General features: G+C 42.9%; 1 long non-coding RNA gene across 1 annotated transcript; it reads left to right on the forward strand.

The window, feature by feature from the left end:
- Nucleotides 1-6,345: 6,345 nt before the first annotated feature.
- On the forward strand, nt 6,346-8,082 carry LOC139392520 (uncharacterized). Its single transcript, XR_011629708.1, has 2 exons — nt 6,346-7,201; nt 7,384-8,082. It is a non-coding gene; the product is annotated as an uncharacterized lncRNA (long non-coding RNA).
- Nucleotides 8,083-27,014: the final 18,932 nt, after the last annotated feature.

Consider the following 27,014-nt stretch of genomic DNA (forward strand, 5'->3'; position numbering starts at 1 on the left):
ATACCCAAAATAATCATTAAAACAAAGTGGGTAGCAGATAACATGTCTATACCGTTTACCATCACTTCTTAAACAGACCAGAGCCTTACATATGCAGTTTTAGAAACTCTTTGTCCTATAAGCATTACATGGCAACATGGGATTTTTGATAGCTTTTTATAAACATTTCATGCAATTCTACGTAATTTTACATATAATGCCATACAAAAGACCAACATTCAGTGGTGTAAAGTACTTAAGTAAAAATACTTTTAAGTACTACATAAGTCGTTTTGGGGGTATATGTACTTTACTATTTATATTTTTGATAACTTTTACTTCACTATGTTCGTAGATAAATAATTTACTTTTTGCTTTTTCCATAAAATATATTTTTTTTAAAGGACAAACAAGAAAAATAAGGAATTTGAAATTATTTATACTTTTATTTTGATACTTAAGTATATTTTTGCAATTACATTTACTTTTGATACTTAGTTAAGTATATTTAAAACGAAACACTTTTAGACTTTTACCCAAGAAGTATTTTACTGGGTAACTTTCACTTTTACTTGAGTCATTTCTAGTAAGGTATCTTTACTTTTACTTAGGTATGACAAACGGGTACTTTTTGCACCACTGCCGAAATTACAGACAAAGAATGGGCAGAGAGATAGTCCTATGTGTTCATTTTATCATAAACTCAGCAAAAAAAAAGAAACATCCTCTCACTGTCAACTGCGTTTATTTTCAGCAAACTTAACATGTGTAAATATTTGTATGAACATAACAAGATTCAACAACTGAGACATAAACTGAACAAGTTCCACAGACATGTGACTAACAGAAATTGAATAATGTGTCCCTGAACAAAGGGGGAGTCAAAATCAAAAGTAACAGTGCATGTCCTCCTCATGGACTGCACCAGATTTGACCGTTCTTGCTGTGAGATGTTACCCCACTCTTCCACCAAGGCACCTGCAAGTTGGGGGGAATGGCCCTAGCCCTCACCCTCCGATCCAACAGGTCCCAGACGTGCTCAATGGGATTGAGATCCGGGCTATTCGCTGGCCATGGCAGAACACTGACACCAATACACACAGTCAGTCAGGAAAGCTAAAGCCAACTTCTTCAGGCAGAAGTTTGCATCCTGTAGCTCCAACTCCAAAAAGTTCTGGGACACTGTGAAGTCCATGGAGAACAAGAGCACCTCCTCCCAGCTGCCCACTGCACTGAGGCTAGGTAACACGGTCACCACCGATAAATCCATGATTATCGAAAACTTCAACAAGCATTTCTCAACGGCTGGCCATGCCTTCCGCCTGGCTACTCCAACCTCGGCCAACAGCCCCCCCCCCCCCCCCGCAGCTACTCGCCCAAGCCTCTCCAGGTTCTCCTTTACCCAAATCCAGATAGCAGATGTTCTGAAAGAGCTGCAAAACCTGGACCCGTACAAATCAGCTGGGCTTGACAATCTGGACCCTCTATTCCTGAAACTATCCGCCGCCATTGTCGCAACCCCTATTACCAGCCTGTTCAACCTCTCTTTCATATCGTCTGAGATCCCCAAGGATTGGAAAGCTGCCGCAGTCATCCCCCTCTTCAAAGGGGGCGACACCCTGGACCCAAACTGTTACAGACCTATATCCATCCTGCCCTGCCTATCTAAGGTCTTCGAAAGCCAAGTCAACAAACAGGTCACTGACCATCTTGAATCCCACCGTACCTTCTCCGCTGTGCAATCTGGTTTCCGAGCCGGTCACGGGTGTACCTCAGCCACGCTCAAGGTACTAAACGATATCATAACCGCCATCGATAAAAGACAGTACTGTGCAGCCGTCTTCATAGACCTTGCCAAGGCTTTCGACTCTGTCAATCACCGTATTCTTATCGGCAGACTCAGTAGCCTCGGTTTTTCAGATGACTGCCTTGCCTGGTTCACCAATTACTTTGCAGACAGAGTTCAGTGTGTCAAATCGGAGGGCATGCTGTCCGGTCCCTGGCAGTCTCTATGGGGGTGCCACAGGGTTCAATTCTCGGGCCGACTCTTTTCTCTGTATATATCAATGATGTTTCTCATGCTGCGGGCGATTCCCTGATCCACCTCTACGCAGACGACACCATTCTATATACTTCCGGCCCGTCCTTGGACACTGTGCTATCTGACCTCCAAACGAGCTTCAATGCCATACAGCACTCCTTCCGTGGCCTCCAACTGCTCTTAAACGCTAGTAAAACCAAATGCATGCTTTTCAACCGTTCGCTGCCTGCACCCGCACGCCTGACCAGCATCACCACCCTGGATGGTTCCGACCTTGAATATGTGGACATCTATAAGTACCTAGGTGTCTGGCTAGACTCTAAACTCTCCTTCCAGACCCATATCAAACATCTCCAATCGAAAATCAAATCAAGAGTCGGCTTTCTATTCCGCAACAAAGCCTCCTTCACTCACGCCGCCAAACTTACCCTAGTAAAACTGACTATCCTACCGATCCTCGACTTCGGCGATGTCATCTACAAAATTGCTTCCAACACTCTACTCAGCAAACTGGATGCAGTTTATCACAGTGCCATCCGTTTTGTCACTAAATCACCTTATACCACCCACCACTGCGACTTGTATGCTCTAGTCGGCTGGCCCTCGCTACATATTCGTCGCCAGACCCACTGGCTCCAGGTCATCTACAAGTCCATGCTAGGTAAAGCTCCGCCTTATCTCAGTTCACTGGTTACGATGGCAACACCCATCCGTAGCACGCGCTCCAGCAGGTGTATCTCACTGATCATCCCTAAAGCCAACACCTCATTTGGCCGCCTTTCGTTCCAGTTCTCTGCTGCCTGTGACTGGAACGAATTGCAAAAATCGCTGAAGTTGGAGACTTTTATCTCCCTCACCAACTTCAAACATCTGCTATCTGAGCAGCTAACCGATCGCTGCAGCTGTACATAGTCTATTGGTAAATAGCCCACCCATTTTCACCTACCTCATCCCCATACTGTTTTTATTTATTTATTTTTCTGCTCTTTTGCACACCAATATCTCTACCTGTACATAACCATCTGATCATTTATCACTCCAGTGTTAATCTGCATAATTGTAATTATTTGCCTACCTTCTCATGCCTTTTGCACACAATGTATATATAGACTCCCCTTTTTCTACTGTGTTATTGACTTGTTAATTGTTTACTCCATGTGTAACTCTGTGTTGTCTGTTCACACTGCTATGCCTTATCTTGGCCAGGTCGCAGTTGCAAATGAGAACTTGTTCTCAACTAGCCTACCTGGTTAAATAAAGGTGAAATAAAAAAATAAAAAAAATAAAATAAAAAAAAATCCTGTCTTGCAGGAAATCACGCACAGAACGAGCAGTATAGCTTGTGGCATTGTCATGCTGGAGGGTCATGTCAGGATGAATCTGCAGGAAGGGTACCACATGAGGGAGGAGGATGTCTTCCCAGTAACGCATGGCATTGAGATTTCCTGCAATGACAACAAGCTCCTTCTAATGATGCTGTGACACACCGCCCAAGACCATGATGGGCCCGCCACCTCCAAATTGATCCCGCTCCAGAGTACAGGCCTCTGTGTAAAGCTCATTCCTTCAACAATAAACGCGAATCCAACCATCACCCCGGTGAGACAAAAACCGTTAGTGACGAGCACTTTTTGCCAGTCCTGTCTGGTCCAGCGAGGGTAGGTTTGTGCTCATAGGTGACGTTGTTGCAGAGGTTGTCTGGTGAGGACCTGCCTTACAACAGGCCTACAAGCCCTCGGCCTATTGCGGACAGTCTGAGCACTGATGGAGGGATTGTGTGTTCCTGGTGTACCTGTCCCGCAGGTGTGATGTTCGGATGTACCGATCCTGTGCAGGTGTTGTTACACATGGTCTGCCACTGCGAGGACGATCAGCTGTCCGTCCTGTCTCCCTGTAGCACTGTCTTAGGCATCTCACAGTATGGACATTTATTGCCCTGGCCACATCTGCAGTCCTCATGCCTCCTTGCAGCATGCCTAAGGCAAATTCATGCAGATAAGCAGGGACCCTGGGCATCTTTCTTTTGGTGTTTTTCAGAGTCAGTAGAAAGGCCTCTTTAGTGTCCTACATTTTCATAACTGTGACCTTAATTGCCTACCATCTGTAAGCTGTTAGTGTCTCAAGGACCGTTCCACAACCATAATTGTTTATGGTTCATTGAGCAAGCATGGGAAGCAGTGTTAAAACCCTTTACAATGAAGATCTGTGAAGTTATTTGGATTTTTATGAATTATATTTGAAAGACAGGGTCCTGAAAAAGGGACATTTCTTTTTTTACTGAGTTTATTTCTCCAATGCCAAATCGGTGTGTCTTGTTTTTAACGAAACTGTCCCTGTTTGCAAATAATGAAATCTGAGACGTCATTAGGAATCTGAGCATGCTACTTCATTTAAGGTTAAGCATACGGTTAGCAGTGTGATTACAGTTAGGTTTTAAATCACATTTTAAGAAGAGAAATTGTAGAAATACACTAGGTGTCTGACTTTGTGGCTGTGGTAACTAGTGACGACCCTATATAGGTGGCGCTAATCATTTTACATTACAGAGAAGTCGACTGTTTTTACTCCGAGCGGAAAGGGAGTCCCTAGAGAAAGCAAGAACAAGATGGTTGTCAGGAGTAGTGCAGTATTATCATAAGGAGGGGCGGCAGGGTAGGGCGGCAGGGTAGCCTAGTGGTTAGAGCGTTGGACTAGTAACCGGAAGGTTGCAAGTTCAAATCCCCGAGCTGACAAGGTACAAATCTGTTGTTCTGCCCCTGAACAGGCAGTTAACCCACTGTTCCTAGGCTGTCATTGAAAATAAGAATTTGTTCTTAACTGACTTGCCTAGTTAAATAAAGGTAAAAATAAATAAAAAAAATTCTTGGAAAACGTAGGAGGAAGAGAGGGAGAGGAGGTCTAAGAGAGAGAGGGAAGAAGAGGGTGAGCTTGAGTCGGATAAAAATGGTGGGAAAAAGTAGATGGTTTGTTAAATAGGAAGTGTAAGCAGGGGGGGCTGAAGACAGGAGGAGAAATGGAAGTGAATGAGGGTGAAGTATCGGAGGTGGTAGGTGTGGTGAAGTTATCGGAGACCGAGGTATGCACAGAGGGTAAGAAAAGAGTCTGTAGGAGTGAAGTTTATGGAAAAAGTGGACTCTTTTGGTTGATTCATTTGTGTTTTCACAGTGGGTGAAAAAAAGGTGAAAAAAAGAGTTGGGTAATGTGGAATCGGTGAGGGTAACCAAAAGGGGTCTAGTAATAATTGTTTGTGTTTCTGTTGGTCAGAGGGAGAAGGCGCTCTGAGTAAAACAGATGGGGACAAAGAACGTGAATTGTCTTGCTCTCAAGAAAAGGGCACCAATGAAAGGAGTGATAACTGGGGTAGGAGTAAATATAAAAGTTGACCAGCTGAGGGGAAAGATTCCCGGTGTATGTGATGCTCGTCGTTTGACGTGCCGCAGACAGGGTGGCGAGTGGGGAAACAGAAAAGTCATTGTCTGTTCGTTTTAGTTTTGAAGTTGAGTCTTTGCCCGACAAAGTGGAGTTAGGAAATATAAATGATCCTGTACGAGCCGAATACATTACGATGTCATAGGTGTCAAGCTTATAGACGTGTGTAGGAGGGAGGGGCCAAGGTGTGCAGAAGGGCATGAGACAAAGGAATGTGTAGTATTGGGGAAAGTAGTGGAATGTGTTACTTATAGGGATGCCCATGGAGCTGGGGATCAGAAATGTCCCGTGCGAGAGAGGCAGGTTGAGGTTTCCAGGGTTAGAGTAGAGCAGAAGTTCTGAGGCAGTGAAGAAAGTAGAGGAAGATGGGTTAATGGGGAGGAGTGTTGAGACTAGTTGAGCTATACCAGTACAGAGGGTTAAGCCAAACAGTGGTATACGATTCAGTAAGATTGGATTTTTAGCATTTGTAGAAATTGTTATCAACTGTACTGCAGGGATGGAATGGAAGTCCCAGAAAATGTAGGTCGTGGTGGCAGCTGCAGAGAGGTATGTGGGTGTGTGAGACTTGACATAAGAAGAGTTACAGGGTGTGTTAAGTGGTGATGTCCCATCCTTTCAGGATGATGGCATGAGGTAGGAATAAATACATGTAATTAGTGGAGTAGGGTGGTGTTAACTTGATTTTATATGACTTTGAAATTAGTGAGTGTAGTGTTCGAAGGTAGGGTTTTTATTTAATACATTTGCCTTTTTCAAGCAATAAACACCCTACCTTCGAACACTACACTCACACACTCTAGTAGGTGGCGGTAATGCAGCAAATTGGATGCCAACCGCCGTTAAACCTCATCGAAGAAGATATTTTGACTCCAAAGGATCATGGGAACTTCCTTTTCAGAAGATAGCGATGTGCTGTCAACGTTTTACGGCTCATTCCATTTTGTGATACTGCAGAGAGGTGGATCGTGGCTTTTGAATCTTTTGACTACGTTTTTGGTCGTAAGACGCATCATTGTAACGTTAAGTGCATTTTAATTTTTATCCTCGAACATTTTATTTTGATTCAGTTGAATTTATCCAGCTGTATAGTTGTGAATTATCTAGCTAATTTAGCTGGCTGAGTTGATATTACAAACGGCTAACTCACAGACACGATTTATTTTTTTACATTTTGTGAAATGTGCTTGGACAGCATGGAAACTGAAGTGGAATTCGAAATACTGAAACCATGCTGCTCCAGAAGATCTGGTAAACTTTCAAAGTGCAGGCTGAGGAAACTTCTCCATTTGAGTTCCAAGGAAGGCCTGAAACGGTGGCGCACCAACCTTGTCAAAGCCACTCTCAAAAAATACATTCGTTACGAACAGAAGAGGGTACTCACTAAACTGGTCAACCAAGAACAACTTTTGGCCGACAACGGCGAAGAGATGACGTGTGTGGCGACCGAGAATATCGGCAGAATTACACAACCACTAGGCGCAATGGCGCCAAAGAACACAACACAGTATCTGATGGACATTGTATACGACGACATGCACATCGACACCAGTTCCAGCCAGTTCAAGTCGCACCCAGTTTCATTTGTTTCTAGCGCCTCTCTTTCACCCAGGAGCGCGTGTGAAACTTCTCTTGACTTTCAACAGAGGGACTTCGACGAAATGTATCTCCATTTTGGATCATGTTGATCAGGCTTGAACCAGTCTGTGGCAGAGCTGACCAATGCATTGACTCTAAACCTCGCAAACCAAGGTGTGCATAAGGTTATTGTAAAATAAGATGTATATTGTAAATAAGACCCTAGTTAATTACTGCCTGTTTATTTTTATTTTGCTAAAACGTTTAAATTAAACGTTAACATGTATTTTGAATTTCATTTGACTATGGTCTATTGCACAATCATGTTACATTTTGGGCTTTCCTTGTCCTCACAGCGACGCACCGGACGCTGCCTGTCAGTAGGGGGCGCTCGCTCCCAGCGTCGCTTCCGGTGAAGTTGAGTCCACCGCTAAGGTATCCCAGGTAAACCTGCGTCACCAACAGGTAAACGTGGCAGGTAGTGGAGTCATCCAGGTTCAAGGTTCTATGGTGCAATTTGACTTCATTTGGTTGCATTTCATTGACCTCACTACAGGTGTAGTCTCATAGCCGATATGGAGTAATTTGCCTTTGGTCGACTTGGTTGTATACACAGTACCCAGATGTGTTCACGGCCATCTGCTGTATTTACTCTTGTGCGAGCCTTTTTCAGGTCACTCCTACTTGCCTCCTACCTGACTGCAATCAGCTCGGCTGTTGCCAGATCGATGGACACGTGCGGATGACTGAGGAAGGAAGTAAGGTTTCAAGTCCACTTCACATGTAGTGTTGCAGTTCTAATGTACACTTAATGGGTAATACTGACTTGATTAGCAATCATGTTACCAAGTGCAAGTTTGGGTAATATTCACTCATTACAGATATGTTACCCATAGCAAAGACATTCAATCCATTTTTGATGACTTAATGTAAACACATGTTTAAAAACATGTTGCCAATGACATCGGTGTAAATGTGTTGTATGTGTCTGGACATGTTGAGATCCTAACTTCCTAGTTAAATGCTCTTGTGAATAAAAGTCTGACATATTGCCACTTTGTTGTTTTAATAGTTTTCTGTACATTGAAGCTCTTTAGTGTCACTCTGCTATCACATGCTTTCACATGTTGGTATTAAAATGATATGGCCAGAAATTTGTATTTTTAGGAACTCTCAATTTACAGGTGAGGTAGAATGCACATGGTGCAATTTCAACATTTGGTTGTCAGCAGTTCTTGTTGGTCACTCAAGGCAGATAGCTGGCTAGACATAATCCAAAAAAGTTATCTAAACATCTAGTGATTACTGACCGTGAATCTCCATTAATAGTTTACAGCTATTATTACTGCCAACGTCGCCACCCTGTCAATGTTTAGATTTGCATCAAAATAGCTGTAAACCTATTTTCTCTGCCCAATGGCAAGATTAGTAGAATCGCAGACCTGTGAGCAACTGTCCCTCGAGTTCAATTTTTTTTTTGCCCATCCCTGCTTTATGGAGCTCTGAGGGAATTTGAATGGTGTAAGGTTTAGCTGTCAGTGCTCACCCATGATAAAGATGACTGCATTAGGACAATGACAAGATGGTAACAACCTCTCTCGTATGAGACGACTCCCTGTATTTCCTTTCACAAAGGGAGTAAAAAACTATTGCTAGCCTACAAATTGATCTCCCCCTCATACACATGCGTACTTACTCTGGTTAGAGATTCCACAAATAGACCACCACCATGGGGAAGATCTCAATTGCAGTCTCAAATCTATTGAAGGTCAGAGGGGTGGGACCTCTGACTTTCTCATCCAATGGGTTTTGAGGAGGGAGAAAGAGGGGTATGCAATTGAGATTGTCCACATGTCTTGCAGCCTTTTATAGGCCTCCTTCAGTTAGGGTTGAGAGCAGACATGCTCTTCCCTTCATGGATGACTGGAAAGCCTTTTGGTGTTGTAGTAGGACAGATACTTTAAAACAGCCAGTGAGAGTAGGTTGTGCTGGAATCCTTTTCTGTGAGTATGGAGTAAGGTTACATTGCATTAGTCAGCCTGGTCTCCTAGACTAGACGTAACATTGTCCTGGAATTTCTTTACTCTCAAATTAGGAGATGTTACGTTTGGTATGGTTACTTAAGGCTAAAACGAAAGGTGTGTGTGATATATATCTCAAATGTCTAGCAACCCAAAGGTGAGTTTGAATATCACGGACAACTTCAGCATTTTAGTTCATTAGCAACTTTTCAACTATACATTTTTAGCATGTTAGCTAACCATAACCGTTTAACCTAATGCCTAAATTTAACCCCTAGCTAGAATTTGTAAGATGTTCTGCAAATTCGTAACATGAGTTGTAATTTGTGACATACAAAGGGGTATATACATCCACAAATTAATACGTACTGTACCTTAGAAAATGGAGTGTCGTATTTATGTACAGAATAATACAAAATGCTCTGTGACCAGGTTAGCCTAGTGCGTCAGAGATCAGTTTTTTTCTCAGCAGACTCAATCACCATCTACCATACTCTGTGTACCTCAAGCCATGAACTGACCCTCCATCTTCAGAGGATGCAGCTTTCAAAGCCTCTTGGTTCACCTTTAATGATATTATTGCTTGTATGTTTATTTTTGCTCCTGGAAGTGGAGATTCTATGAAAAGCACCATACAAATGTAATACATTTTGAACATATTGGGCGACGTCCTTGTTCTGCCAACCCTTGGTTACCACTGAGCAGCGATGCATCCCAAGCTCTCCTTTCTCCTGCGTTCAATGAGCAGCGATGCATCCCAACCTCTCCTGTGTTCACTGAGTTGAGAGGAGGTAACTGGAAACTTGCTCTAGTTTGCCCATAACTCATCCAATCCAATTATTTTGGTTTACCATACAGATGTAGAAACACATCTTCCAACCAAGTCACTGATCAAGTTCTGGTAACAGGCCAGTTTAATTTGCCAGTGAATGTTGACATTGCTAATGAGGTTGTCAAAGTTTAAATGTTTTCAGATTTCTACATAATATGACCTATAATTACTTACAATATGAGTGAAATTATTTTCCTTCCAAAAATGGTATTTGAGCATAGAATACATCATCCATCAAAATACTTACAGGTTCCTCAATGCAAGAACAATAAGAAATAAGACAAAGTAAATGAAATAGAATAAAGCATTTTGGCTTAAGTATAATACAGGAAAGCACAATTTATAGTCCAATATTTACATGTGTATTGGGGAAGGGGTGGATGTGGGCAGGTGTATAAATACATTGAGCAGTATAATAAGAGTGGTATCCGCAGACACATCACATTTTATTGGTCAGTACACATATTTGCAGACGCAACAATATGTGTTTGTTTTTAGCTCCAACAGTGTGGTAATACTATTCATGGGAGTAGATTGGCCAGCTCACCCTCTAGACCGCTGATTGGCCAATGCAATCTCCTCTAGACCGCTGATTGGCCAACTCATTCTCCGGAGAATGACATTATACTGTATGAGGAAACACTTTCTACATCCACTAGGTGGAACTGCTTGTCCAATGTCGAAGGATGAAGTTGTCGTTAGCCACAGATCTGTCAGCTGCCATGAAAATAGCACAGGGTGGAGGGGTGGCGTGGAGGCTTGTCTGTTGCATAATTCTTCCCCACGTGTTAAATAAGGGCCACTAATAGCATACATACATTCAGTTTGTTACTGTGGGTGATTATTGTATCATGCGAGAGAAGAGACAGTGACAGAACGCAGTGTCTCAATTGGAGTGGAAGTAGAGATTTACATGCATGGTCATATAATATAATGGCCGAGGGGTGCAGAGAAAGTGTTTCAGCGGCTGTTCCCCTCATCTTTACAAACAGTACATATCTCTACAGTTAACAGCTTGCCCTGTCCTCCACCCCTACTGTGCCCCACTGCTTTTGGCCCAAGCATACTCCCTAAACAGGTGCTCCCTCTCACATGCTCTTCTTCCCGTCCCTCAACATGTTAGGTATAATACCAAAAGTTGTCACAGGGTGTCGCCAAAGCCTTTATCAACAGCCACAACCGGTCAAGACCGGTCTTGGTTGTTCTCAGGTCAATGTGAGAAGTGACGCAGACACTGAGGGGTTGATTATCGACGGTCTGCTTTTAGACGGCGGCGCGTGTCATCTGTCCTAGCGAGGGACACACACTTGAGTTTTTTCAAACTGACGGTGGTAGGCAGGCAGCGGGCAGGGACCGACGTCTCGGGTTACACACAGCAAAGGTGGCAACATCCTCAATGTCTGGCTTGCTAGCTGGGTTGTGGAGTGAGGGACTTGTCTGAAGGAAACTAATAATTTCTTCCTCTTTGGCCGAGTGAGAGTGACACATTGGTTTCACCCTGTGTTTTATAGCAGCTCTGCCTCCCCTTGTCACCTGTGTGGCCCGACAGTTCACTACTACCAATCTACACGATCGCCCTGTAACTGCCAAGACTAATGGTCAACACTTTCACCCTGGTAGGTGGAGGGGACAGACAGTCAAGGCTGCCGTTTGTGTGGTTGAAAGCAATACATATCTTCAACACATCTACCCACATGAAAAATACTATAGTATACTATGGTTAAATACTATAGTATAATATGGTTAAATACTATAGTATACTATGGTTAAATACTATAGTATACTATGGTTAAATACTATAGTATACTATGGTTAAATACTATAGTATTCACTGTAGTGTTTTTGCAGACTTTACTGGAGTATTTACTGTAGTGTTGCAGACATGACTGTAGTACACTGTAGTATTTAGAGTTTTCTATAGTATAAATACTGTAGTAAAAACAATTTTGTATACAGTACCAGTCAAAAGATTGGACTCACCTACTAAATTTCTACATTGTAGAATAATAGTCAAGACGTCAAAACTATGAAATAACACATGGAATCATGTAGTAACCAAAAAAGTGTTAAACAATCAAAATATATTTTAGATTCTTCAAAGTAGCCACCCTTTGCCTTGATGACATCTTTGCACACTCTTGGCATTCTCTCAACCATCTTCATGAGGTAGTCACCTGGAATGCATTTCAATTAACAGGTGTGCCTTGTTAAAAGTTGATTTGTAGAACGTCTTTTCTTAATGCGTTTGAGCCAATCAGTTGTGTTGTGACAAGGTAGGGGGGTATACGGTAAAATACCAAGTCCATATTATGTCAAGAACAGCTCAAATAAGCAAAGAGAAATGACAGTCCATCATCACTTTAAGACATTAAGGTCAGTCAATACCGAAAATGTCAAGAACTTTGAAAGTTTCTTCAAGTACAGTCTCAAAAACCATCAAGCGCTATGATGAAATTGGCTCTCATGAGGACCGCCACAGGAAAGGAAGACCCAGAGTTACCTCTGCTGCAGAGGATAAGTTCATTAGAGTTAACTGCACCTCAGATTGCAGCCCAAATAAATGCTTCACTAAGTTTAAGTAACAGACACATCTCAACATCAACTGTTCAGAGGAGACTGCTTAAATCAAGCCTTCATGGTTGAATTGCTGCAAAGAAACCACTACTAAACGACACCAATAAGAATAAGAGACTTGCTTGGGCCAAGAAACATGAGCAATGGACATTAGATCGTTGGAAATCTCTCGTTAGGTCGGATGAGTCCAAATGTTAGATTTTTGGGTCTAACCGCTGTGTCTTTGTGAGACGCAGAGTAGGTGAATGGATGATCTCTGCATTTGTGGTTCCCACCGTGAAGCATGGAGGAGGAGGTGTGATGATGCTTTGCTGGTGACACTGTGATTGATTTAGAATTCAAGGCATACTTAACTAGCATGGCTATGACAGCATTATGCAGCGATATGCCATCCCATCTGATTTGTTCTTAGTGGCAGTATCATTTGTTTTTTCAACAGGACAGTGACCCAACACACCTCCAGGCTGTGGAAGGGCTATTTGACCAAGAAGGAGAGTGATGGAGTGCTGCATCAGATGACCTGACCTCCACAATCATCTGACCTCAACCTAAATGAGATGGTTTGGGATGAGTTGGACCGCAGAGTGAAGGAAAAGCAGCCAACAAGTGCTCAGCATATGTGGGAACTCCTTCAAGACTGTTGGAAAAGCATTCCAGGTGAAGCTGGTTGAGAGAATGCCAAAAGTGTGCAAAGCTGTCATCAAGGCAAAGGGTGGCTACTTTGAAGAATCTAAAATTAGTTGATTTGTTGAACACTTTTTTGGTTACTAAATGATTCCTTATGTGTTCTTTCATAGTTTTGATGTCTTCACTATTATCCTACAACATAGAAGATAGTAAAAATAAAGAAAAACCCTTGAATGAATGGGTGTGTCTAAACTTTTGACTGGTACTGTATGCTATAGTAATTACTGTAACGTTTTTTCAAACTGTAGTAATATTAATATTTACTGTACTGTTTTTGAGGACTAATACTGTAGTATTTACTGTACTGTTTTTGTGGACATTACTGTACTGTTTACTATAGTGTTTTTATTTTATCTTAGACATAGTATTGGGGGCGTTGTCCTTAAGAAAACCCACTGGACAAATTACTCAAAGAGCAAATTTAGTTCAGAGCTTCTGCTCTTTTCTATAACCTGTAGGGTAAGGAACACAATACTGTATATGGTCTATTCTTGGCATGTGTGTTTCTCATTTATGGGTGGCACAAATTGGGATATGGGGGAGAGGAATGGGCAGGGTATACACAGATTAAATACTGTGGTATATACTGTAGTGTTTTTGCGTTCTGTAGTATACTGTAGTATTTACTATAGTATTCTACAGTATACAACACAATTCTATATTAAATACTACACATGATTGAGGTATACAACAGTATACTACAATTTACTCCAGAATTATATAGTAAGTAATGTAATTTTCTATGGTAAACTGTGGTACTTTTCACGTGGGTAGTGTAAAGATTATTGGGACATAACATTGTTGCCCCTGTTTAGAAACAACAAGGAAGTTGAGGTTTGGCTGCTTGTCTCTATACTAAAGACATAGGCAACAAGCCAGGGGACTGATTAGATTTAGCTCTGAAAGGATTTAGAAACGTCCTTTTTGAACTTCTAACTCATTAAGAGTAGTGTTTGCGCGTATGTGACGGCATGCATGTGTGTGCGTTCCACTTCAACTGAAAAACCGTGACATGTAAGGCTCAGTTGGATCAGGAGTTGATTGGTAATCTTCAGCTCTGAGTCCCTCTTGGCCACATGAAAGACAGACATTTTGCTCCAATGAAAAGAATGGAATGCATCTCCTTATTAAGTCAGAAAGTGCAAATGGGTGTTGTAGAACATAGCCAGTTCTCATATCAATCTGGATGCAGCAGAGGTTATCCAGCCTATTCTGCTGTGACGACAGGACAAAGAGAGGGGATATCCGCAGGTATAGGCTAATAGTTGTCCAATGATTGTCAACCCATGACTACTCATTGTGTTGCAGATGGGCCCATCAGGAGTGAACACAGAGTTTCTTGAACGTCCGTCTTGGAATTCCCAAGACTCTGAAGTCCACAGGTCACCAACCTTCCAGAAGAGTATAGAGTTGAGTCTCTTTTACCTGGACATATTATGGAAAATAACATGTCTTGGGCGTATTCAGGGAATTCAATGCAATTGGAATTTCAAGGGCATTCAGCCCCACAGGGAGAGAGAGAGCGAGAGAGACCGACCTTTGGCAGTGACCTTGTCATTGAGACATACATGGTTGCCAGGGGTCATGAGGTGGACAGGCCACGCCGCTGGCCACACCGGATGGTCTCACACACACGCACACACCGACAGCCAGACACATACTGTATAATCCTGCCTAGGACACCAGTTAGCCCAACAAACACATACACACACTGTCCTGCTTAGGATACCGGATGACGACACACACTGTCCTGCTTAGGATACCGGATGACGACACACACTGTGCTGCCTAGGACACCGGATGACGACACACACTGTCCTGCTTAGGACACAGGACGACGACACACACTGTCCTGCTTAGGACACAGGACGACGACACACACTGTCCTGCTTAGGACACAGGACGACGACACACACTGTCCTGCTTAGGACACAGGACGACGACACACACTGTCCTGCTTAGGACACAGGACGACGACACACACTGTCCTGCTTAGGACACAGGACGACGACACACACTGTCCTGCTTAGGACACAGGACGACGACACACTGTCCTGCTTAGGACACAGGACGACGAAACACACTGTCCTGCTTAGGACACAGGACGACGACACACACTGTCCTGCTTAGGACACAGGACGACGACACACACTGTCCTGCTTAGGACACAGGACGACGACACACACTGTCCTGCTTAGGACACAGGACGACGACACACACTGTCCTGCTTAGGACACAGGACGACGACACACACCACTGGGCAAACCAGACGGCCCCAGTAAAAAGTCAGGTCAAGGTTACGCTGCCATGTCCCCAACTCTTTGATCACTGCTGTGCTGATAAAAGCCAACTCCCCTTTTCTCTGGCCAAGTGGGGTTTGGTTTGTAGTGACACAGCCACTATCATCCAAGGCCACGTATGAATGGTCAACTTTCCCTGTCAATCATTCCGACCTTGGAGCTGTTGTTTTGACATGGTGTACAGTCAATGTACAGTCAAGTCATTATCAAATAGAACGCGTCCTCCTCTCTCTCTCTCTCTCTCCCCCCAGTGAAGGGTTCTGCTGTCTCCATGGAAACGTGTGTGATGTCACGGCGTGTTAATAGAGACATCTAAGCTTGAGTTTAGGTGATGGAAAGGAGAGCCCCACTTTAGCGGGTCAGATGTTTAGCTGGGTGACACAGTTGATAGCTCAGAATAGTGTGTGTGGATCCCAGAGCTGCTGATCTTACGCACAAACAGGAAGTAGGGCAGGGAAAAGGAGAAGAAGGGGGCACTCGCCCCCCCAACTCATTAGTCCAACCAGATGGTGGAAGGTCGGCTTGCGTCTGCCACATTTATTTTCTTCTCCCCTCTCAACACGCTGCTCTCCGCCAAGGTGCAAGGGACAGACATTAATGGCCGCTGACCCCAGGGGCAGGTAGAGAGTGATGTGGCACCAGAGAGAAAGTGGTGCTGACAGTTGAGAGACGATGGCCGTGGCACTGTTACATACATGAACGCACGCACACACACACACACACACGTCAGAGACAAGCGCACCTAACTCATGTACAGTGCATTCAGAATGTATTCAGACACCTTGGCTTTTTCCACCTTTTGTTATGGATTAAATCATTTCAATCTACACACAATACCCCATAATGACGAAGCATAAACAGGTTTTTAGAAACGTATGCCAATTAAAAATAGAAATAAAATGAAATATCACATTTACATACACTAAGTATTTAGACCCTTTACTCAGTACTTTGTTGTTTTAAAGCACCTTTGGCAACGATTACAGCCTCAAGTCTTCTTGGGTATGACGCTACAAGCTTGGCACACTTGTATTTGGGGAGTTTCTCCCATTCTACTCTGCAGATCCTCTCAAGTTCTGTCAGCTTGTATGGGGAGCATCGCTGCACAGCTATTTTCACAGAACCTTCACCCCAGTCTGAGGTCCTGAGCACTCTGGAGCAGGTTTTCATCAAGGATCTCTCTGTACTTTTCTCCGTTCATCTTTCCCTCAATCCTGACTAGTCTCCCAGTCCCTGGTGCTGAAAAACATCCCCACAGCATGATGCTGCCACCACCATTCTTCACCGTAGAGATGGTGCAAGGTTTGCTCCAGATGTGACGCTTGGCATTCAGGCCAAAGAATTCAATCTTGGTTTCATCAGACCAGAGAATCTTGTTTCTCAAGATCTGAGAGTCCTTTAGGTTGCTTTTGGCAAACTCCAAGCGGACTGTCATGTGCCTTTTACTGAGGAATGGCTTCTGTCTGGCCACTCTACCATAAAGGCCTGATTGGTAGAATGCTGCAGTGATGGTTGTCCTTCTGGAAGGTTCTCCCATCTCCACAAAGGAACTCTAGAGCTCTGTCAGAGTAACAATTGGGTTCTTGGTCACCTCCCTGACCAAGGTCCATCTCCCCCGATTGCTCAGTTTGGCCGGGCTGCCAGCTATAGAAAGAGTCTTGGTGGTTCCAAACTTCTTCCATTTAAGAATGATGGAAGCCATTGCGTTCTTGGGGACCTTCAATGCTGCCAAAATGTTTTGGTACCCTTCCCCAGATCTGTACCTCATCACAATCCTGTCTCGGAGCTCTACGGACAATTCCTTCAACCTCATGGCTTGGTTTTTGCTCTGACATACATTGTAAACTGTGGGACCTTATATCGACAGATGTGTGCCTTTCCAAGTCATGTCCAATCAATTACATTTACCACAGGTGGACTCCAATCAAGTTGTAGAAACATCTCAAGGATGATCAATGAAAACAGAATGCACCTGAGCTCAATTTTGAGTGTCATGGCAAAGGGTCTGAATACGTATTTAAATAAGGTATTTCCATTTATTGTTTGTAATAAAAAAAATATTAAAATCTAAAAACCTGTTTTCGCTTTGTCATTATTGTTACGCCCTGGCCTTAGTTATCTTTGTTTTCTTTATTATTTTGGTTAGGTCAGGGTGTGTGTGACATGGGGGATTTATGTGTTTCGGTCTGGTCTAGGGGTTTTGTATGTTTATGGGGCTGTTTCCTTTCTAGGTAGTTTTGTATGTCTATGGTTGCCTAGATTGGTTCTCAATTAGAGGCAGGTGTTTATTCGTTGTCTCTGATTGGGAACCATATTTAGGCAGCCATGTTCTTTGGGTATTTTGTGGGTGATTGTCTTCTGTCTTTGTGTCATTGCACCAGATAGGACTGTTTCGGTTTCCACATGTATTGTTGTGTAGTGTTCTGGTGTATGGTCTTGATTAAACATGTTGGACTCTAACCACGCTGCATTTTGGTCCTCCTCTCCTTCAGCGGAAGAAAACCGTTACAATTAGGGGGTATTGTGTGTAGATTGATGAGGATTCTTTTTTTATTGAATCCATTTTAGAATTAGAATAAAATGTGGAAAAGGGGAAGAGGTCAATACTTTCCAAATCCACTGTAGAATGCAAACATTGAGCTCAAGAGCTCTTCTGCAAATAATGACTTTGTTTGTTCATAGGCCTTTGTTATTATTCAAAGGTGATGTCACACATGGAAAATGTCATTGTATTGATGTTACTATAATTGCATGTCAGCTGATATGATACTTGCAGTGCCAGTCATGTAATGCCAATCCCCCATGCCTGTGATCATACTGTCTAGCTTTCTATAGAGGGTTCCAACAGCAGTCACACAGTTTATAATGACCCTATAGCCTTGATAGCAGCCTGGCCTACTATACCAATGGGGGTATCCTGGTGAGGGTTGTGGACAGGAGAGGACTGGGTCCCAAAATCATCTCGGGCATTTCTAACACACAGGCCCGTTTTTTTCCCCTCAATCTTCCCGTCCATTTTTTTTACAACTTGAAACCCCTATTCTTTGCCAAATAATAGTCATTCTGTGCAACAAAAAACCACTCACAAAAACATCATACAGGCCCATACTGGCTACAGATGACCTGTCCATCCCTAGCTGTGGACAGAGCATTTCTGTTTGGGGCTGGTTAAAGTGGTTCTTGGCTTGCTAGGGACCGTGCGTTACTTCCATGTCCATTACAACATGTTGTGGTGATATTTCAAGTTGGTTTAGGGTTTTAGAATCCATTTCATTTCAGGGGATCAATGGTTGAAAAGTGTCATTTATTTCTCAATAAGGCTCTAGCCCTGCATGTGTGTGTATGTGTGTGTGGGTATGTGTGAGTGTGTGTGTGTGTGTGCATGTATGTGTATGTGTGAGTATGTGTGTGTGCATGTTTGTGTATATGTGTGTGTGTGTGTGTGTGTGTGTGTGTGTGCATGTATGTGTATGTGTGAGTATGTGTGTGTGTGTGCATGTTTGTGTATGTGTGTGTGTGTGTGTGTGCATGTATGTGTATGTGTGAGTGTGTGTGTGTGCATGTTTGTGTATGTGTGATATGTTACTGTAAGGATGACCTTTATGAGGTTTGGTGCCTCTCCCCCATGGTATTTTGTGTGTGTGTGTCTGTGTGTATTTGAGTGAGTGTGTGTGCGTGAGAGAGAGTGTTAGAGAGATAAAGTGAATATGTGTAATTGACTGTGTCTGTCTACGTTGTGTGTGTGGCATGTAACACATTCATGTACTGTATGTCTGTAAACGGTTTTTATTTTTTTCTGTCATATAGTCGCTGCTGGGGTAGGAGTATGTGGATATGTCACTAACAGTGTGTGTGTGTGTGTGGTGCTATGATGCGCTCGTGGCATATTTATCCACCAATAAAAACAAGATTGGAGCCCCAATGTAAATATGGTCCATGCCATGCGTTCTTCATATTGTTGTTTATTTTGGGGCCCAACATGCCCAAGTTGCAATTCACTAGTGTAAGGGCCATTTGATTGCCATATTTTAATTGGGATTAAATTGTCAATCTGATCCATCAGTTCTCTCTCTCTCTCTCTACTAGTGAAGCTGTAATCAGTGTATAAACAGTTTCAATGAACAAAGATGGCTAGGAGTAGACAACTGACAGTGTAGCCTCTCGGGGACAGACTACTTAACAAAAATGGTATCGAGCATCTGACCAAATTTCGTTCTGTGTTACCGAGACTACTGACAGTTTATCTCAGCCAAGTGTGTGGCTCTCTCTATGACTTGACATTCAGTCTGCATCGTCCTCTGAGATACAATTACATTCCCAGTAGGCGCCCACTTTTAGTCAGAACCAGAGACAAAGGTGGAAACAGGTGGATCATTTTACCCATGTAGCCCCTCCATCTCCACCCAATGGAGTCGTGACTCACCCCGTGCCCCCCAGTGCCAAACGTCATCGTTACACCCAGGCTCATCACTCCTCCCCATACCTGCGTGTCACCTTAGAGCCAGACGGATGACCCCCCCCCCCCACAGGGGCTTTTCCCCAATGACCCATCTGTTTTTAATGGTCACTTCCTGGAAACTGGTTTCGCCAACATACACCTCCTAGAATCTGACAGACACACAGGGATTGCCATCAGAAACCCCCCAGTCTCTATAACTGCTATTTGTGGGTCATTGTTCATTGGTTCAAGGTTGTGGTTGCAATGTTGTCATTGAAACTGTGAGATAGGAGAATCATCACATTATGGTTATTGATGGAGTCATTTCTTTTAGTTTTGTGTGTGCCTTTGCATGAGACTGTATTTGCAATGTGTGTGCGTGTGCATGTGCATGCGTGTGTGTGTATGTGGAGTGAGCACCAGGAGTCAGCCTCCAGCGCTGCTGAAACAATCACACACACGCACGCACACGTAGTTGTGGGAATTCATTTAAAAGCACAACATTATTTTGAGAATCTCCTCATGCAGTCCATTGTACTCTGAGTCATTTCCTGTTCAGGTGCTGTGCCAGTCTTAGCCTACATTTCTCACACTCATACTTCCCACACTTCGCCTGATGACTCCAGGGTCAATTCGGGATATTATTCATATTTCCTGGGTTTCCTGGTATTTTCTGTGTATTTATTGCATTTCCCTTTTTGGTTCAACCTTTTTGGATCAACCTCTAAGTCATTGTAGAGAAGGGCAGCAAGCATTGGTTTACCTTGAGGTACTGGCCCTTAGTCCATGATTAATGTTTCCTTGGTTTCTGGTGATTTCCTGGTATGTCATTGTTACCTTGTTCCTGAGAGGGTCAACCTCTCAACTATCTAGGAACATACATAGTTAGAGGGTAAAGCGGGTGTAAATGGAACATACATAGTTAGAGGGTAAAGCGGGTGTAAATGGAACATACATAGTTAGAGGGTAAAGCGGGTGTAAATGGAACATACATAGTTAGAGGGTAAAGCGGGTGTAAATGGAACATACACACTGGGGAAAAACTGTTTGAATCAAAGTTTCAACCACACCGTCATTTCAACCACAAAATTCAATGTGATGATCTTGAATCAACGGAGAAAACGAATTTGATTTGCAAGAAGTCTTCAACTTAAGGGATTTCGTATTTTTTTCACCCAACTGTTAAGCTAAATCCAATGACATGGAGATATTTGTATTGATTTCACGTTAGTTGACAACTCAACCAAATGTAAATCAAAACTAGACGCTGAACTGACCTCGGTGCCCAGTGGGTAATTCCCTTTTTCTGTGCACTTTTCTCTCTATGCGTATTCTGACCTTGAACTTAAGCATGAGAATAGCATGCTACTAACCCACTATTAGTTTGGGGTGGAGATGAAAGAAAGGAAGTTGTGTCTGAGGTGTTTACAGATGTATTCTGACCTTGACTTAATTCTCTCATATTTCCACCACCTTTACATGCAATGAAACAATGAATAAGGTCGAACAACATGTTGGTTCCACATCTACTTAATTTTTAATAGAAATAACACCATTCTCCATGCAGTGTAATTTACACATTGATAAGAGTAAGCCGTTTGGATAAGGGGATTGTAAATATAAATGACCTTTCAAAAATATATATATTTTACCTCATGATCGCTGGAGACATGAGAAACCATGAGGCAGCAAACTGAAGCATATCAACTTTCACCTTTTCCACAGTGAAGTTTATGAAATGCTGGCCTTATAACCTTACATGGCTGAAATTTGGACGATCAAACTATAGGCTTCTGTAGCCATCTGCAAATGACAGTACAGCGTTTATTGATCACATACACATGGTTAGCAGATGTTAATGCGAGTGTAGCGAAATGCTTGTGCTTCTAGTTCCAACCATGCAGTAATATCTAACAAGTAATCTAACACTTTCACAACAACTACCTTATACACACAAGTGTAAAGGAATGAATAAGTACATATAAATATATGGATGAGCGATGGCCAAACGGCATAGGCAAGATGCAGTAGATGGTATAGAGTACATTATATGCATATGAGATGAGTAATGTAGGGTATGTAAACAGTATATAAAGTGGCAAAGTGACTAGTGATACATTTATTACATCCAACATTTATTACATCCAATTTTTTATTATTAAAGTGGCTCGAGATGAGTCAGTATGTTGGCAGCAGCCACTTAATGTTAGTGATGGCTGTTTAACAGTCTGATGGCCTTGAGATAGAAGCTGTTTTTCAGTCTCTCGGTCCCTGCTTTGATGCACCTGTACTGACCTCGCCTTCTGGATGATAGCGGGGTGAACAGGCAGTGGCTCAGGTGGTTGAGGTCCTTGATGATCTTTTTGGCCTTCCTGTCCTCCTAGAGGGCAGGTAGTTTGCCCCCAGTGATGCGTTGTGCAGACCTCACTGCCCTCTGGAGAGCCTTACGGTTGTGGGCTGAGTGTTTATGGTGACAAGCCAAATTCTTCAGCCTCCTGAGAGGCGCTGTTGTGCCTTTTTCACCATGCTGTCTGTGTGGGTGGACCATTTCAGTTTGTCCGTGATGTATACGCCGAGGAACTTAAAACTTTCCACCTTCTCCACTACTGTCCCCTCGATGTGGATAGGGGGGTGCTCCCTCTGCTGTTTCCTGAAGTCCACAATCATCTCCTTTGTTTTGTTGACGTTGAGTGTGAGGTTATTTTCCTGACACCACACAGGGCCCTCACCTCCTCCTTGTAGGCCATCTCGTCGTTGTTGGTAATCAAGCCTACCACTGTAGTGTCGTCTGCAAACTTGATGATTGAATTGGAGGCGTGCATGGCCATGCAGTCATGGGTGAACAGGGAGTACAGGAGAGGACTGAGAACTCACCCTTCTGGGACCCCAGTGTTGAGGATCAGCAGGGTGGAGATGTTGTTTCCTACCCTCCCAACCTGGGGGGCGGCCCGTCAGAAAGTCCAGTACCTAGTTGCACAGGGCGGGGTCCAGACACAGGGGTCTCAAGCTTAATGACGAGTTTGGAGGGTACTAAATGCTTAGCTGTAATCGATGAACAACATTCCTACATATGGGTTAGGGCAGTGTGCTTGCGATTGCGTCATCTGTGGACCTATTGGGGCGGTAAGCAAATTGGAGTGGGTCTAGGGTGTTAGGTAGGGTGGAGGTGATATGATCCTTGACTAGTGTCTCAAAGCACTTCATGATGACGGAAGTGAGTGCTACGGGGCAATAGTCATTTAGCTCAGTTACCGTAGCTTTCTTGGGAACAGGAACAATGGTGGCCCTCTTGAAGTATTTAGGAACAGCAGACTGGGATAAGGATTGATTGAATGTGTCTGTAAACACACCAGCCAGCTGGTCTGCGCATGCTCTGAGGACGTGGCTGGGGATGCCGTCTGGGCCGGCAGCCTTGTGAGGGTTAACCAGTTTAAATGTTTTACTCACGTTGGCTGCGGTGAAGGAGAAGCCTGCAGGTTTTGGTAACCATTGTACAGATTTTAAAATGCACACGTTTAGAGAATATTTCACAGTGAAGATTCTCATATTCTCATGTCCGCTTTCTTCTTTGTCAATGCACCTCCTCAGTGTCATTCAGTTCATTATTGTCATCTCTTGATGCTGCTCAAATGGACTTCTTCCCTTCTGTCACTTCCTTGGCTGGTCTATCAAGAACCTCAAGGGGAGCTAGACCCCTGCTTATGTTTGTTCATATGCATCACACATTGCAGAAATACTATGCATATGCATAAAACTGACATAACGTAATAATCATTTGTATGGGGTATGGTAGCCATTGGCTCAACTTACCCCATGGCCAACATTGACACTATTAACCCACACAGCTAGGATGCAATTTCATGCTAGGTTTAGGACCTCATGTTGTAGCTTATAGAGACCCCAAGTGATGTATAAAATAAGCTTAAAATAATCTGCTTTGGTTTAGATACAAGCCTCATGAAACCTATAACAATACATTCATTTGACTTTGTGGAAATCGTTGTTTTTTAAAATCTAACCTGCTTACTCATTTTCCCATGTGGTTTATTCCTTCACAGACTCCATGATGACCTCGTGCTAAATATTTGGTCACATGATTAATTTTGTGTATGGTTTCCTAGATACAAGGGGTCAACTAACCATGTGCCTTACGCTCCCCCAGTGCATCAGTGCACAGAAAGTTAAAAGGTAACTCTTTACACAGACAAGTAAGCGCCACAATAGGAATGGCGACTCAAGCGAAAAGGGCATATGCTAATTGAACATAAACATATTATTCCAATATTTACCCATTTTCTACAATGGAAAATGTCTTGAGGCGTGACCGCTAGAGCCCACAGACGGTCACACTGTATGACTCACAGCTAATTAGAAGAGTCAGACTCGTTAACCTCCCTGTGATTACCTCAGCTGTACCACTGGGCTGGGACACACACACACACACACAGACACACACACACTGTATTAGCAGCAACTTATTTCCATGAAACTATTTCTCAGAATTCCCTGAAGTGTATTTCCGACTAGCCATTTGTAGTTGTGGAAATTCAATTTAGTTCAACCTCCAAATCATTGTTGTAGAATAGCTTACCTTGAGGTAAATGCCCCTAGTTTATGATTAATCGGTTTCTGGTGATTTCTTGGTATTTCATTGTTACCATTCCCCTGAGAGGGTCAACCTCTCAATTATCTAGCAACATACAGTGGCAAAAAAAGTATGTGAACCCTTTGGAACAACCTGGAACTCTGGATAAATTGGTCATTAAATTTGATCTGATCAATAGACACAACAATAGACAAACACAGTGTGCTTAAATTAATAACACACAAATTATTGTATTGTTCTTGTCTATATTAAATAAGGAATTTAAACATTCACAGTCTAGGTTGTAAAAAGTATGTGAACCCTCTAGGCTAATGACTTCTCCAAAAGCTAATTGGAGTCAGGAGTCAGCTAACCTGGAGTCCAATCAATGAGAGAATATTGTAGATTTTGGTTAGAGCTGTCTTGCCCCATAAAAAACACTCACAACATGTGAGTTTGCTATTCACAAGAAGCATTGCCTGATGTGAACCATGCCTCAAACAAAAGAGATCTCAGAAGACCTAAGATTAAGAGTTGTTGACTTGCATAAAGCTGGAAAGGGTTACAGAAGTATCTCTAAAAGCCTCGATGTTCATCAATCCACGGTAAAATTGATGATCTATAAATGGAGAAAGTTCAACACTGTTGCTACTCTCCCTAGGAGTGGCTGTTCTACAAAGATGACTGCAAGAGCACAGCGCAGAATGCTCAGTGAGGTTAAGAAGTATCCTAGAGTGTCAGCTAAAGACTAACAGAAATTTCTGGAACATGCTAACATCTTTGAGTCTACAATACAGAAAACACTAAACAAGAACGGAAGAAGCCACTGCTGTCCAAAAAAACTCTGAAGTCTGAAGTCTGCGAAAGAGCACCTGGATGTTCCACAGCACTACTGGCAAAATATTCTGTGGACAGATTAAACTTAAGTTCAGTTGTTTAGAAAGAACACACAACACTATGTGTGGCGAGAAAAAAATGCACAGCACACCAACATCAAAACCTCATCCCAACCGTAAAGTATGGTGGAGGGAGCATCATGGTTTGCCTCAGGGCCTGGACAGCTTGCTATCACCGACAGAAAAATGAATTCCCAAGTTTCACAAGACATTTTTCAGAGGAATGTAAGGCCATCTGTCCGCCAATTGAAGCTCAGCAGAAGTTGGGTGATGCAACAGGACAATGACCCAAAATACAGAAGTAAATCAACAGCAGAATGGCTTCAACAGAAGAAAATACGCCTTCTGGAGTGGCCCAGTCAGAGTCCTGATTGAGATGCTGTGGCATGGCCTCAAGAGAGCAGTTCACACCAGACATCCCAAGAATATTGCTGAACTGAAACGGTTTTGTAAAGAGGAATGGTCCAACATGTCTCCTGACCGTTGTGCCGGTCTGATCCGCAACTACGGAAACGTTTGGTTGAGGTTGTTGCTGCCAAAGGAGGGTCAACCTGTTATTAAATCCAAGGGCTCACATACTTTTATTGTTTACATGGTGTGTTCAATAAAGACATGAAAACGTTTAATTGTTTGTGTGTTATTAGTTTAAGCAGAAATACAGGTAATTTCAAAGGGTTCACAAACATTTTTCTTGCCACTGTATGATTTAGATGGAAGAGAGTTGAAGGGCTGAGTCTATATTTTAGTCTCTCTGGAGAGTTCACACTATATACAGTAGCCTACATATCAACAATCATGTCAGATTAGACAGACATGCTGAACTGATTCAACATGCACCGCATTGTACTGTACGAAATACACTAGGTAGTCTGTTTGGATAGACAGAGGAAGAGGAATCATTCACATTGTACAGATATTAATATGCACACGTTTAGAGAATATTTCATAGTGAAGATTCTCATATTAATTGTGATACTTAGATATTATTTTAGGCACTTGCCTGTAAACATCGGCATATCGCCTGCACCAGACAGCATTTAGGAGAGTTATCGGTATAGCCATGAAAAATAAGATTTAATTTAATTATAGGCTACACAAGTGTCCATCGATGACGGATGGAAGTACGAACACACACATACACACACACACACTCACAAACACAGCTTCCTCTGGGGTGATTTTAGGTCTGTTTCTGCATGTGCTTGTGTTTGTCTGAGCCTTTGTGTGTGTGTGTGTGTGTGTGTATATATATATACTGTTGTGACAGAACTGAGCCAGTGTTGAGTCTTTGTTTATTCTGCAGTCTGAGGTTGCTGCACAGGCTAGAGTGAGTTAAAAGCTCAAACCTCACCACAACCCCAAACTAACCATACCACAAGGTTAGCACAACGTTAGCTGGCATTGCCAGGGGATTTACGAGAAACCACAACCCCAAACTAACCGTACCACAATGTTAGCACAACGTTAGCTGGCATTGACAGGGTATTTACGAGAAAATAATGTGACTGCGTCATTCAGTATTCATCAAAAGCTTCTCTCGAGTGCTACACACATACACACAACTTTATTCTTTCTTTTACAATTCCATCCTCTTACAACAGCACCAAAGAGCCTTGGGAACATGTTGCTATGACGATGGCAACAACAGCCCAGG

Source organism: Oncorhynchus clarkii, chromosome 33, assembly GCF_045791955.1.
Source record: "Oncorhynchus clarkii lewisi isolate Uvic-CL-2024 chromosome 33, UVic_Ocla_1.0, whole genome shotgun sequence".
In the NCBI taxonomy this organism is placed as follows: domain Eukaryota; kingdom Metazoa; phylum Chordata; class Actinopteri; order Salmoniformes; family Salmonidae; genus Oncorhynchus; species Oncorhynchus clarkii.